Source organism: Spermophilus citellus (genome assembly GCF_964194105.1).
Source record: "Spermophilus citellus genome assembly, chromosome: 6".
In the NCBI taxonomy this organism is placed as follows: domain Eukaryota; kingdom Metazoa; phylum Chordata; class Mammalia; order Rodentia; family Sciuridae; genus Spermophilus; species Spermophilus citellus.
In genome coordinates this window covers 97,396,290-97,408,463 of record NC_138187.1, presented here as the reverse complement: position 1 = coordinate 97,408,463, position 12,174 = coordinate 97,396,290, and the positions used below count along the sequence as shown (strand labels likewise).

The 12,174-nt window shown below is 47.2% G+C and overlaps 1 protein-coding gene across 1 annotated transcript in view; it reads left to right on the top strand.

The window, feature by feature from the left end:
• The window catches only part of RYR2 (ryanodine receptor 2), a 610,498-nt gene that overhangs the window by 25,613 nt on the left and 572,711 nt on the right, over window positions 1-12,174 (top strand). The window lies entirely within an intron of this gene.

Genomic DNA, 12,174 nt, shown 5'->3' with positions numbered 1-12,174 from the left:
TGTCTTTCTTAGAAGTGAATGAAGAAAGCCAACACTCAGGTAGGTCTGTGAGATTGACCATACCCTTTTTCTTCCTATTCTTTTAATTTTCAAGATGTTTAGATGTATTTCCAAATAAGATAGTAGTATGAAAAACATGATGTGCTCTTTTCATATTCTATTTTATTCCTTTTGAGTACTTTTATTATTGAAAATATTTTTTTTGTTCAGCCTAGTACTAGGTCAGATTTATCCATAAAAGGTAATGAGTCAGCAAGAAGTAACCAAAAAGCCATATGATTTTTTAAAAAGAGATAATCTACTGAGTTTAACTCAAATGTGTTTCATTAGTTTTATCTGTGACCTCACATTTTATCCCTAACATCCCTTAAGGAATAGTGAATCCACGACACTTTTAGCAAATATAATTGCTTATTACATTGTTAAGAAATAAGAAAGGTGAATATTCCAAAATAGTTTAGAAAAATAATTCACCTTTCTTTTTGCCACCCCAGTGGATCCTACCTGATGTTGCAAAGCTGAATCCAAGTGTAGACCTCAGGTGGGAGGGCTGCGTAATGAGCTTGTCCGTAATCTCTGGTGCTTCAGGAGATTATGTTTCATCAGTCTGCAGAGATGAGTTTATCATGTTGGTGTAATGGCCCCAAAGACGATCATGTCCTGATCCCCAGATCCCATGCACATGTGACTTGCATGGCAGAAGGGACTTTGCAAATGTGATTAAGTTCAGGATCCTGACATGGGGAGATTTACCCAGTGTCATCCCACGGGGAGGCAGGAGGGCTGGAGGCAGACATGTGGCAATGGAAGGAGAGGTCAGAGAAGGACACCTGAGAAGCCCTTGTTGCTGGAAGGAAGCCCTGAGCCAAGGGATTTCCCCAGGGGCTTCTAGAAGGAGAACAGACCTGCCCCAGACTCCTGACCTCCAGAATGATAGCATCATAAATTTGCTTTTGAAGCCGTTCTGCCTGGTAGTTTGTTATATAGCAGCAGTTGCAGGATTAGCTGGCTGAGGGAGTCCCGTACTGGGACAGGCAGTTACCGTAGTCTGCCCGAGTGGTTTGAGGCTTGGTGTACCCTTGGTTATAGGGGGCTGCCTGTCCTCTATCATCTCCAAGTGAAGGGCTGCCAGCGATTTGATTTTTAAATGTGAAAAAATTTCCCTTGTGAAAGGTCATGGAGAGATTATTTCACGTGGCCAAGTATTTCAGGAGGCTCAGTTTTGAGAAAGAAGTCTGATGCGAAGCCAGAAAGTCCCAGAGATACTGCGTCATGCTGACATTCTTGCCATTTTATGATAAACTAGTGAAATGGAGACCGTGTCCCTGTGTTTAATTGTGTACATTTGTTTTTGGAGGAGTCTTCACATAATATTTATGTTGAGTAAGTTTTGGTTGTTGACGGAGTGTTACTATTCTAGAGGATTAATAGAGATTGAATTAAATGATTAACTCTGAAAATCTGGCTTAGGAAATGGACTGAATAGAAAGAAATCTGGGGTTGGCCACCCCTGTCAACTACTAGGTGACTCGAGGAACATCCAGAAAAGCTGGCTGCTGCAAGGGCATGAGTTTTACTATTGTGCAGGTTTTACTGGATTCCATCTGAGGGATGGAAACACTCTCTGTTAGGCTCCAGAAGGAAACAGCTCACAGGTGCCATTCCCACATCCCTGGGGCTCAAAAACACAGACACAAGGACTCTTCTAAGACATGTTCTTCCAATCCTAACCCTGAGCCCCTACTTCTCCTTTCTTGATCCTTGCCCTTTAAGTTCCAGACCTGTGCTACCCAATATGGTAGCTCTGATCGAGCATGGCTACATGAAAGGGGCAGAGAGTCCAGCTTCCGATGGCAGCACTCTTGGTTAAGAGCTGGGAGCTTGGAGAGAAGAGCAGAGAGCCAGCAGGGAAGGGGATAAGAGTAGAGGTGAGTATGTTTTGATATCCAGATGTTCTTTTTCCTTTTTTCTGTCCCATTTTTTCCCTGGTCCCCTTTGGTCTTGGTTTGACCCATGAATCCATTTGGACTGGTGATCACCTGATGGAGATATACCTGAGCACATTTATCGTACTGATTTCAGGAAAAGGAGTCTCTATAGAAATATGCACCATCAGGATTTGTTGGATGGTGGGCTATGGTCTGTCCACAGCTGGGTTAATAAAAGGTTTGTGTAATCTAGCCCAGTTGTGAAGGTCAAATAAAGACATAAAAGCGGGTGGAAATGTCTCAAGGGCCTCTCAGATGCCTGAATAGACCCTCACATGAAAGTGTGTTGGCTTCCTTGAGCGAGGACTTCTCCTGCCTTTCAGCCTGTTATCTTTGCACACCCTGTTCAGCCATGCAAAATGTTACCCCATTTGAAACCATGCTATTTAAAAAATATGTAAGAATTCTTTATATATTCACAATATGTCAAGTGTCAGGTGTCTTAGGATTTCAAAACCTGGTTTAGAACTGACTTCTTTCACAAGGTTTCCTGGACCAGGCCTGCTGGAGCCATGGGACTGTCCTGTGTTTGTGCACAGCTATTTTCCTGTGGCCAGAGTGACAGTGTGTGGGTGCATACCAGAGCTTATGGCAGCGCTGCCCCCCACAGCGCTCTGTGACAATGAGGGTGTGCCCTATTTGCAACCATCCAATAATGTGACCACTGTCCCAGAAATTGGCTGGTGCCACCAAGGAACTGAATTTTAAATTTTATTTTATTTTAATTAATTTTAATAGCTCTCAAGGCTGGGGTCTGGCAATTTGGACAGCTTGTCTCTGTTAGATCATTTGAGTAGAGAGTCTGGCCAGAGCTGAAAACCTAGACCTCCCTGAGGGACCTGCAGTTACTTTGGGTTGGAATGAACTTAGTAGCCCATGAGGTGGTGTCCTGGGAGAGGAGCTGCTGAGACTTTGCAAAAAGTTTCAGACTATAAAGAGAGGGCAATGGTTTGTTCATGTCATGCCAGAAAGAGATGAAGAATGCAGGGGATAAAGACATCCCAGAGGGGCGTGTTGGGAGCAGCAGCCTTGGGGACTTCTGTAGATGAGTCTATGATGCCCTGGGCTGGGCTTGGATGACTGGGGAGACCGTTTCAGCACTGGGTACTCAGGCCTCATGCAGAAGGATAGACGGTGGGCTGGTGGGGAGTGCTCAGCTTGGGCTGGGTGCAGGTGGGAGTTAGCCCTGGGGAGAAGGGGGCAGGGAGGGCCAGATGGCTTTAGGAACGGGGATTTGACCAACAGTGGAGCATTGGTGGGCATTCAGTCTGATTCTTTGCCTGAGTGAAGTGGTGGTGGTGGCTTTCATGTGATTGAGACCATCTGTGTATGGCTGGCATGTCCTGGTTGTCCTCAGATGTCAGGCCCAAGTATGTGATAACAGGTACAGAGCAGGTCAGTGCCAGGGAGGCAGGCATCCTGGGCCTTTGGAAGACAGGCTCCCAGCTCAGAGCAGTGGCCACAGGAGAGTTAAGTGGACAGTAAGAGCAGGTGGCAGCTTCAGGGGCTATTCATGCTCTTAGGATTTTCCCCCCAGTACTTGGGGACTGAGCCCAAGGGTGCTCTACTGCTGACCTACATTTCAGCCTTTTTCGAAGTTTTGAGACAAGGTCTTGCTGTTGCCCAGGCTGGGTTTGAACTTGTAACCTTCTTGCCTCATCCTCCCACGTCAGTTGCTGGATTGCAGGTGTGTGTCACTGTTCTGAGCTCTCCTGTGTGTTTCAAAAGTGGATTCTGTGTATTACTAACCTACTAAGTAATGAAATCCTCATGTGCAAGGATCCTAAGTATCCTTTTCTCTTTGGGGGTAATGGAAGGGAGGGTATTGCTTATCTGTACAATCCTTGAACTTGAATGAAGGTTCTCAGTACATTTTAACCCACAGAAGTGACTTAATTTACATCAACATCCCTCTGGTTTTACAAATACGTCAATTATTTCGTCTTCCCAAACATTATTAGCAACTACCACAGGTGACTGAGCATCAGCTGCTTCCTGGACGCCTTGCTCTGTGCTAAACACCAGTAACCTCCCCAGGTAAGTGTTCTTCTGATTTCATTGATGGGACTTCAGGGCCTAGAGAGATCAAGCAACTTCTTCAGGCTCTAGTTGCAAATTAAAATGTTGAAGAAAACATATAGGAAGTGAGCCCTCTGTCCCTCTAGTATTAATTTTCTTTAAAGTTTTATAGTCAGCAAAGGCAGAGGGCAGATCAAGGTCATTTAAGACAAACTTTATTCAGTCATTCTTGTCATGCTGACGGAGACCTAGGCTTTGACTAAAACTGGGAACATATCATCCAGAGTGGGGTGCTGTGTGTCCCTGGAACCTGGCTCTCCACCTGCACCCGGTCCTCCCATTTCCACAGTGCCAGCCGAGAGACTGTGCAGCAGTGTTCCCACAGAACAGTCTGGAAGTTTTGGAGGACTGTCCTCCTGTGCATTTGCAAACAGTGCATTGTTTTTCTGGGATTGTGCCTGAAAGTGCTGTTAGCCAAGCAGTGCCCCATGAAGTGCAGGGGCGATTGGCTAAGCTGACAGCAGAACCACGGAAACCTCTTTCTCAAGGGAGTGCCCACCAGGCAAGCCTCAGTGTACCCCACTAGCCCAGTGACTGGAGAACCAGTTGCTAGCCTTTAGGTCCCTCTGTGAGGGGTGCTTTGCATCCTGGGAGGCTCTGGGAAATGTGACAACCATCCATTTCCACAGGGTGCCCTCAGTGGGTGGGGGAAGATACCTGTAAAGGAGATTAATCAAGAAACAAAATGCACAGAGTGGGCTAGCCATTGCGTTGCTCATTGTGGCTCAGCATGAGGAATCAGCTAAAAAATGATATGGATGAGATCACCTGGACGCCCCTGGGGTTGACCTTGAAGTCTGGCTGTTCCAGGCAGGAAGTTCAGGTGAGACTGAGAAAGCTAGCTTCCACCGAATCACTGTGCTAGAATAGTTTTCCTTTCTCATGCAGAGGTCTGAGTCTCCAAATAAATTTTTGGAAAGAATTGATGTGGATGTTAACCCACAACAAGGGAGGGTGGGGAGGGGAAGAACAGAAATCCACTGGATTAGACAAAGGGGAATGAAGGGAAGGGACGGGGGTGGGAGGGAATAGGAGGGACAGTAGAACAAATCAGATGTATTTGAATACACGTCCAGGGTAACTCCACATCATATACAACCAAAAGAATAGGATCTAATTAGAATAAGTTATACCTCATGTATGTATAATATGTACAAAAGTACATTCTACTGTCATGTCTATCTAAAAGAACAAATAAAAAAAAAAAAAGAAAAATACCACCTCCAACAACAAAAAAGAATTAGACTTAAAAACGATCACAGGAGGATGGTGAAGGTCATGGCCCCTGGATCCTGGACATTATTTTGTGTTTTTATAGGCTTTTGTGGTCCTGGGTTTATGGGAGAGAGGAATAAAATGACTTGTGTTTAGCTCGTGACATTAAACAATGTCCTGCTTTCAGTGCTCCCAGGTAGTGAGGGAGCCCTTTGCTAGCTCATTGCCGTCTGGGGAATGGTATCCTGGGCCTGTTACGCATGAGGCTGAAGTTCCACGAAGCTCCTTCTTCAGTTCCTGTCCTTGTTTTTGGGATGCTGTTACTAGTCCTCCCTCCCATTGATGAACTAGGGACCCTCCCTTCTGCTTTTTTTCCCCCTTAAACACAATGTGACTACTTGTAGTTTACTGTTCCTGTGAAACTAGTGCTTAGTGGCAGTGTGTGGAGGGTGGCGGTATCACAAGCTGAAGTACAGGGGCCACTCTGTCTTCTGTTCTGTTCCTCAGTGGCTTCGCTTACAGCAAGGGGATACATGCTGGCCTCTTAGTATTCTGACCCCAGGCATGGTATCTAGGAGAACTGGTCAGTTTTAAGCTAATCATTCCACCATCTGTAACAGGTGTTTAACTAGAAAAGATTTTACCACTTGGACCAAGGGATGGCAGTTCCAGAAGAGTAGAAATAGAGCTACTCCGGTGTGTGTCTGGGACCTGTCTCTGCCCTTGACCCCTGGGGACCACAACCCATGCCCCCTTTACGTCTGTGGGGTGTGTTGCCCAGACCTTTGTCCTGTGTGCTGTCGAGTCGGGTGTCCCACACCCGGGCAGTGGGAACTGGCAGCCCCACAGGTCCTCGCCGGGCAGGGTCCCCAGCTACATCGGGGCTTTCAGTCTATTTTAATCTCGCGCATTGGTTCAATACCTTACTAAAACTGGGGTTGACTAATGGCCTTCATAAAGTTGGATTGATTTAGCTTGAACATGTATTTTCTTTCTCCACTTCTGGATGGCTCCTGTCCCAAGTCGTATGATTCAAGTGTTCCAGGGCAGTGAAAGATCAAGCCTTGTCCCTTAGGTGGATAAATAAATAGAGGGTGGAATTCTTCAGAGTTGCCAGACTGACCTTTTCCATCAGCGCCAAACTCTCCAAAACAAGGGTACAGAGATTGCAGTACGGCCCTGACTTAAAAGGGGAAGAACCCGAAATATTTGAGTGGAAGGATCTGGAGACTCCATCCTGCCTGGCTTTTTATTCTTGTGCATTAATTTTTAATAAGGAAGTGAACCCCAGATGGCAGAACTGATTTGCTTTCATTGTGTGACTGTTGAAATCTATTCCACTGCTTAAATCAGGTTAAATAAGAAGGAACGAAGCTCTGTACATCTGGCCTCTGGGTCTCTGCTCTGTTTACAGAGTTTGGTACTTAATACCCATTTCTGCTTCTCAGGCGTCCTCACAATACCACCTTCTAGTACAAGAGATTGGAGTGGGTAAGACGGAAGGAAAATGTCTCGTAATGCCATCAAGCAACTCCTATTTTTTGTTTGTTCTTGGCCAGCAGGATGTGGGCTTGAGTAAAAGATTCCATTGCACTCCTCCCGGGAATTTCATTTTTTAAGCCGATTATGATAAAATTCTCTGTCCATCTAGTACCAGCGTTGCCAGTCCAAAGCATCAGCATCACCTGCCTGGATGGCTTGGGCTGGAGAGGGAGAAACCTGGCTTTCTACTCCGTGATCCCACTGCCAGTGAGTGCCTGGTCCTGTGGACCTTGTGCTACAGGAATGTCATTGGTACACATTTGTATTTTAGATGAATATGTGAGGTCATGATTGGGATTTCAAAATGGATTTCCTGTACCATTTTATTAGGATGTATGCATTAAAATTTTTATGCTTGAAGATGAAAATAAAGATTGACTCTAATGATTTCTTTTACTCCCTGTGCATTTCCCAGAGGAATGGTAAATATTCAATTATTCATGTATGAAAATGACATTTAAGACCTGGGAAATGGAGAAAATTTGGCAAGTCATTTGTGTCATAAAATTCTTGAACACAGAAGGGGGGTTGTTGGTTCGTTCTTTATGGATTGGTCAGTCTACTGATAGATTTTTAAAATTTTTTTTCCTCCAGCTTTATGGAGGTATAACTGACAAATAAAAATAGCATAATTTGATATATCTACTACATACTATATATGTAGTACAATGTTGATGTTTTGAACCTCGTGAAATGATTGTCACACTCAGGTAATTAACATATCCATCACCTCACATGCGTGCCATTTGTGTGTGTGGAGGGAGGACACTTAAAATCTACTCTCTTAGCAAATTTCAAGTGTACAATCCAGAATTATTAACATGCTCTGCACTAATCACAGTATCCTGGAGATGGTGAGTGCCGGAGGGTGGATTGTGATTGGGTAAAGAAGATGTGGTACGCATGTCCCTTGGAAACTGGTCAGCCTTCGTAGAAGGAAATCCTGTCATTTGTGACAACATGGGTGAACCTGGAGGACATCGTGCCAGTGAAATAAGCCTGGCACAGAACGGCAGGTCTCACGTGACCCCAATCACATGTGGTACCTATAGAAGTCCAAGCCATAGAAGCCCAGAGCATAGCATTGGCCAGGGCGTAGGGGAAGGGATTATGGGGAGATGTTGGCCACAGGGTCCAGGGTGTCCTGCAGGAAGACCAGATCCTGCAGTACTAACAGTGAAGTATTGCTCGAAAAAGAAGCTCCGTGACTCAGAGAAGACCCTGTACTCTGCTCTGAGGACCTGCAAGGGTCTCTTCTCTGCCACATCTTTGACCCAAATCACATGTCATGAGCCCCATATGAGAGGGCATCCTAAAACTACCAAGTTTCTTGTCCGCTTAGATGTGTGCCACGTGATCCCCCAGTAAACCAATGAGCTTAATAATCAGCCTTTAACAATGAGAAAGTAGTGTGAACATTAAAGGGCACAGAAAATGTACCACCCACAGGTATTTATTTGGGAAAAAAATTGAAAATAAGGTCGAGGTGAGACACTGAGTGCCAGACACGATTTGAAGTAATTAATCTTTTAATCTTCCCCCAAATCATACACCAGGCCTTCCCTTTTCCCTACTCTGTACACACATGGAATCTGAGGCAGAGAACAGTTTTCTAGCTTCCCTGGGATTGAGTGGCCAGTGATATGTGCTGACTGTGGTCTGAGCCAAGCTGAGAGCTGTGGCACTTCTGGGTCCCCTAGTGACTGCCACAGGTCATCCTCCCCTATGGCCTCGGTTCTGGTGTTCAGGCAACTGTGCCAGTTCTCCTGCTCTTGCCCTTGTAGGTTGGAAATGGGCTAGCTTCCTTTCTCTTAGATCCCCACCGGAACACACTGGGTCAGGGGTAGAAGATGGTGTGAAATTGGGACAAAGAAAATGGAAAGGAGGAAACAGATGTGTTGAAGAGCATGAATCTCCTCTCCTTCATCTCCCAGGACCCACCAAGCCCTCTGCACAGCAAGGCCTTGGGAGTGCCTATGTGGAATTTCAGGGGGCAGTTGCAGCATGCACAGAAGGCCCTGCAGGGCGGCTCTGGGGGCCTGGGATTCCCAGAGACAAGCACTGAGCTTACTATTTTGTCTGGGTCCCTGGGGTGTCTCTGAAGTTATCCTGGTCCCCAGCTGCTGAGCAGGGAAGGTGCTGTGTCATGGGGTGCAGCTTCTCCTCTTCCTGGGCTCTTGTCCCACCTTCTCAGGCCCCAAAGGCTACCTGACCCAGTCTCATCCTCTCTGTCCTGCGTGGCTTGTCACCATGTGATAGACGGGTTCTCTAAGCTGGCAAATCTAGTAGGGGCCCCTGGCTTTGGAGCCGCAGTGAGGGTGCTTTGTTTCAGGGACCAGAAGCTTCCCTGTTGCCTGTCCTGTCTTGGCCCCTGTGGCCTTCCTTTTCAGCTCTTAGCAGAGCCGGGAGGACTTTTGGTGTCCTCTGGGAGGACTTAGGTGCTCAGTGCATCAGCAAGCTCGGACCCTGGCCTCTGGCGGTTTTGATCTCAGTCTGACCCTTGTCAGTTACCTGCCAGGTTTCAGCCAACACTTTTTATATGCTTCAAAAGAGACAAACCTCACAGGCAAAATATTTTTTATAGAGATACATTATGCAATTAAAGTACACAAACATGTGATAGGCTACATTAATTATATTGGGTCGTATCAGATAAGTGGCAGATGGGTGGCAGTTCATGACAGCACACGAACCTTTATTTGTACAAAAGCAAAACAGGTGACCTCACTGTTAATAGAGGAATGATTACCCCATGGTCCAGGAAGGACTTTTTTTTTTTTTATTTCTGTGGTGCTGGGGATTGGGCTCAGGACCTCATGCGTGCCAGCAAGGGGTCTGTCATTGAGTCATGCCTGCAGCCCCCAGAGGTCTAAAAGTCATTCCAAATGCACTTCCTCTGCTTCAGTTTTCACTTTTTTTTTAGCCAATCAGCTCCTCTAAGTCGAGGTGGCAGAGGGGGAGAGAACTATCGTGCTGCATTTATGATTTCAATCACGGTTCAGGTGTGTGGATTCACAACAGATGTGTCAGTACGAGGAGGAGGTGGTGTCAAATGAGGGCCTCCTGGGCCTCTTGCCTGTGAACATTACAGGAACTTAGAGGTCAAGAAAGGGCTGTGGGTTGGGGTGGTGTTCATGGACTTTGTGCAGGTCAGGGCTGAGGTGAGCCTTCCAGATAGTCAGGATTCAATCAGGTAGATGGGGGACAGGTGGGAGAATGCTCCAGGGAACAAGGAGTGGGGGTGTGGGCCAGTCTCCCTACAGCTGAGGCTTGTGGGGGGCATGGTGCTGGGGTGGTGGTACTCTGGCCTGGGGGGCATCCAGGGAGGTTGCACATATATTCTGTCACCATATGTCACCCTGCATATATGCAGACCCACCCACCAAGAACCATTATTTATTACCTTCTCTTTACATACTGATGCATCCAGTAGATTTACCACGCTTGCTGGTCAAGTGACACGGGAAGGGAGTGGTAATACAAACTCAGGTGTTTCCTTTTACTTTCAATCAGCTGTCCTAAGATATTTTTTTAACAGGGAGAAAAAATGTTCTGCTGTTTAAAATACACACACAAACTTATTTACCATCTTAACTATTTCTACTGTCCAGTTTGGTAGTGGTAAGTATATTCACATTGTTGGCAATAGATTGCCACATCTTTTCATCTTGCAAACCTGAAACTGATTTTTTCAAAGCATAGAGATACTTTCTAGGATACCAGAGCTGGAAACTTGACCTTGGAGAGTTTCAGGCTTGTGGCTGGGATCATGGTTACCTGGTGCCAGTAGGAGCTGATGGCTATTGGAAACTGTGTTTAGAGTTAGAAACTGCTTAGTGGACAGTATTTTTAAAAACTTATTTGGATACCCAGCGTCTGAACCCTGCACTACCTTCAGGATCCCCGCCCCCCCCCCCCCCCCCTGCAGTGAGTCTTAATGTCTTCTACCAGAGAAGCTGCCAAGGCCAGCTTCTGCTTTTCTGACCTCTGTGCCCAGGGGATTCCCTGGCCATGGCACAGCCAGCTGACTCTTGCCTAGGCCTTTGAACCTGCAGTGGGTAACATGAAGTACCGGGGCCAGGCAGTGCTAACTTGGGCTGCTGCTAGTATCCTGACCCCTACAGGTGTGCCCTGGCCATGGGCCTTCTGGCTTCCTTTTGGTTTCTGTCCATTTTGGAGGCCAGGTCCTGGGACCTCCCTGAGTTTTCCTGACTCTCTGGGTCTCGGTTGTTTACAGCTGGGAACTCCAGCAGGCTCTCTCATGCGGCTCTCCTTCTGTCACTACGACTTTACTGGTCTCTGTCACACTCCAGGCTGAGGTTCTTTCATCTCCTGTGACTTTCACTGCAAATGCAGGGTCCCAACTCTTGACACTTGGCACCTGGGATAGGAGGGGCTGTCCTCTCGCAGCCCACTTCCCACCATCTGGTAGTGGGCTTGGAGAGAACAGCATAGCCCCTCACCCTAGAGGGCGCCTGCTATGGGATTTGACTGCACCCTTGCATATATCGGGTGCAGGGGTCTCTCAGTGACAAGGTTCCCACCACCTGGCTCTCCAGGGCTTTGCATGGCACTCTGGGTCATTTTTTCCTTTTCCACTAAACTTGTATGCCCACCCCTGCCACTCCTATGGATCCTGTTGGGTGACTGACTAGAAATTTCCATGCGGTAAATACCTTTCACATGTATCCTTCCTCTTAGTTCAAGCCTCCTGGCTTATCACCTGGATAGAGTTTCCATTAGTGCCTGCCCACGAGGTTCCCACCCACATGCCTCCCCGAGGGGAGGGGTCTCTCCGTTAAAGTCTCTCTGCTCTGCAGTACTTCTGCAAGATAGCGCCCCAGCTCCTAGGCACTCTTTCCTAACTCATCTTGTGCTGCTCCAGCCTGTGTAGGGGATCCCTCTGCCCCTTTCATATGCTGCGGATTTGCAGGTGCTATCTGTTTTTCTTCTTCAGCAGGTAGATTCTGGGGTTCCTCTTGGGTTCTCTTCTTGGATGGCCTAGTGGCTCTCCTAGCTGTGGCTAGGCCCTGGTTGATGGCACTGGCCTTTGTGGCAGGCTGACCGCAGTGCTGGGCTCCTCCCCGTGTGTCTCTCTGCCCCCAGCCCAGACCAGCCTCTCCAGGGCGGAAGCTGCTGGGGTTTGAGCCCCAGGGCTGGTGTGGCTGGCCCTCTGTAGGTGTTTACTGTCTTGCCACAGATATGGATATCCGAGCAGATGCGTCTGTGCCTGCTTGGTAATGGCTGTGAGATTTTACCACATCCCCTGCTCCCTGGAGGCCTCATCCAGAGGTCTGACGCTGCTGCTGGGAATTTCAGGCATTCTGGCAGACTGTCAGGGGAGAAATTC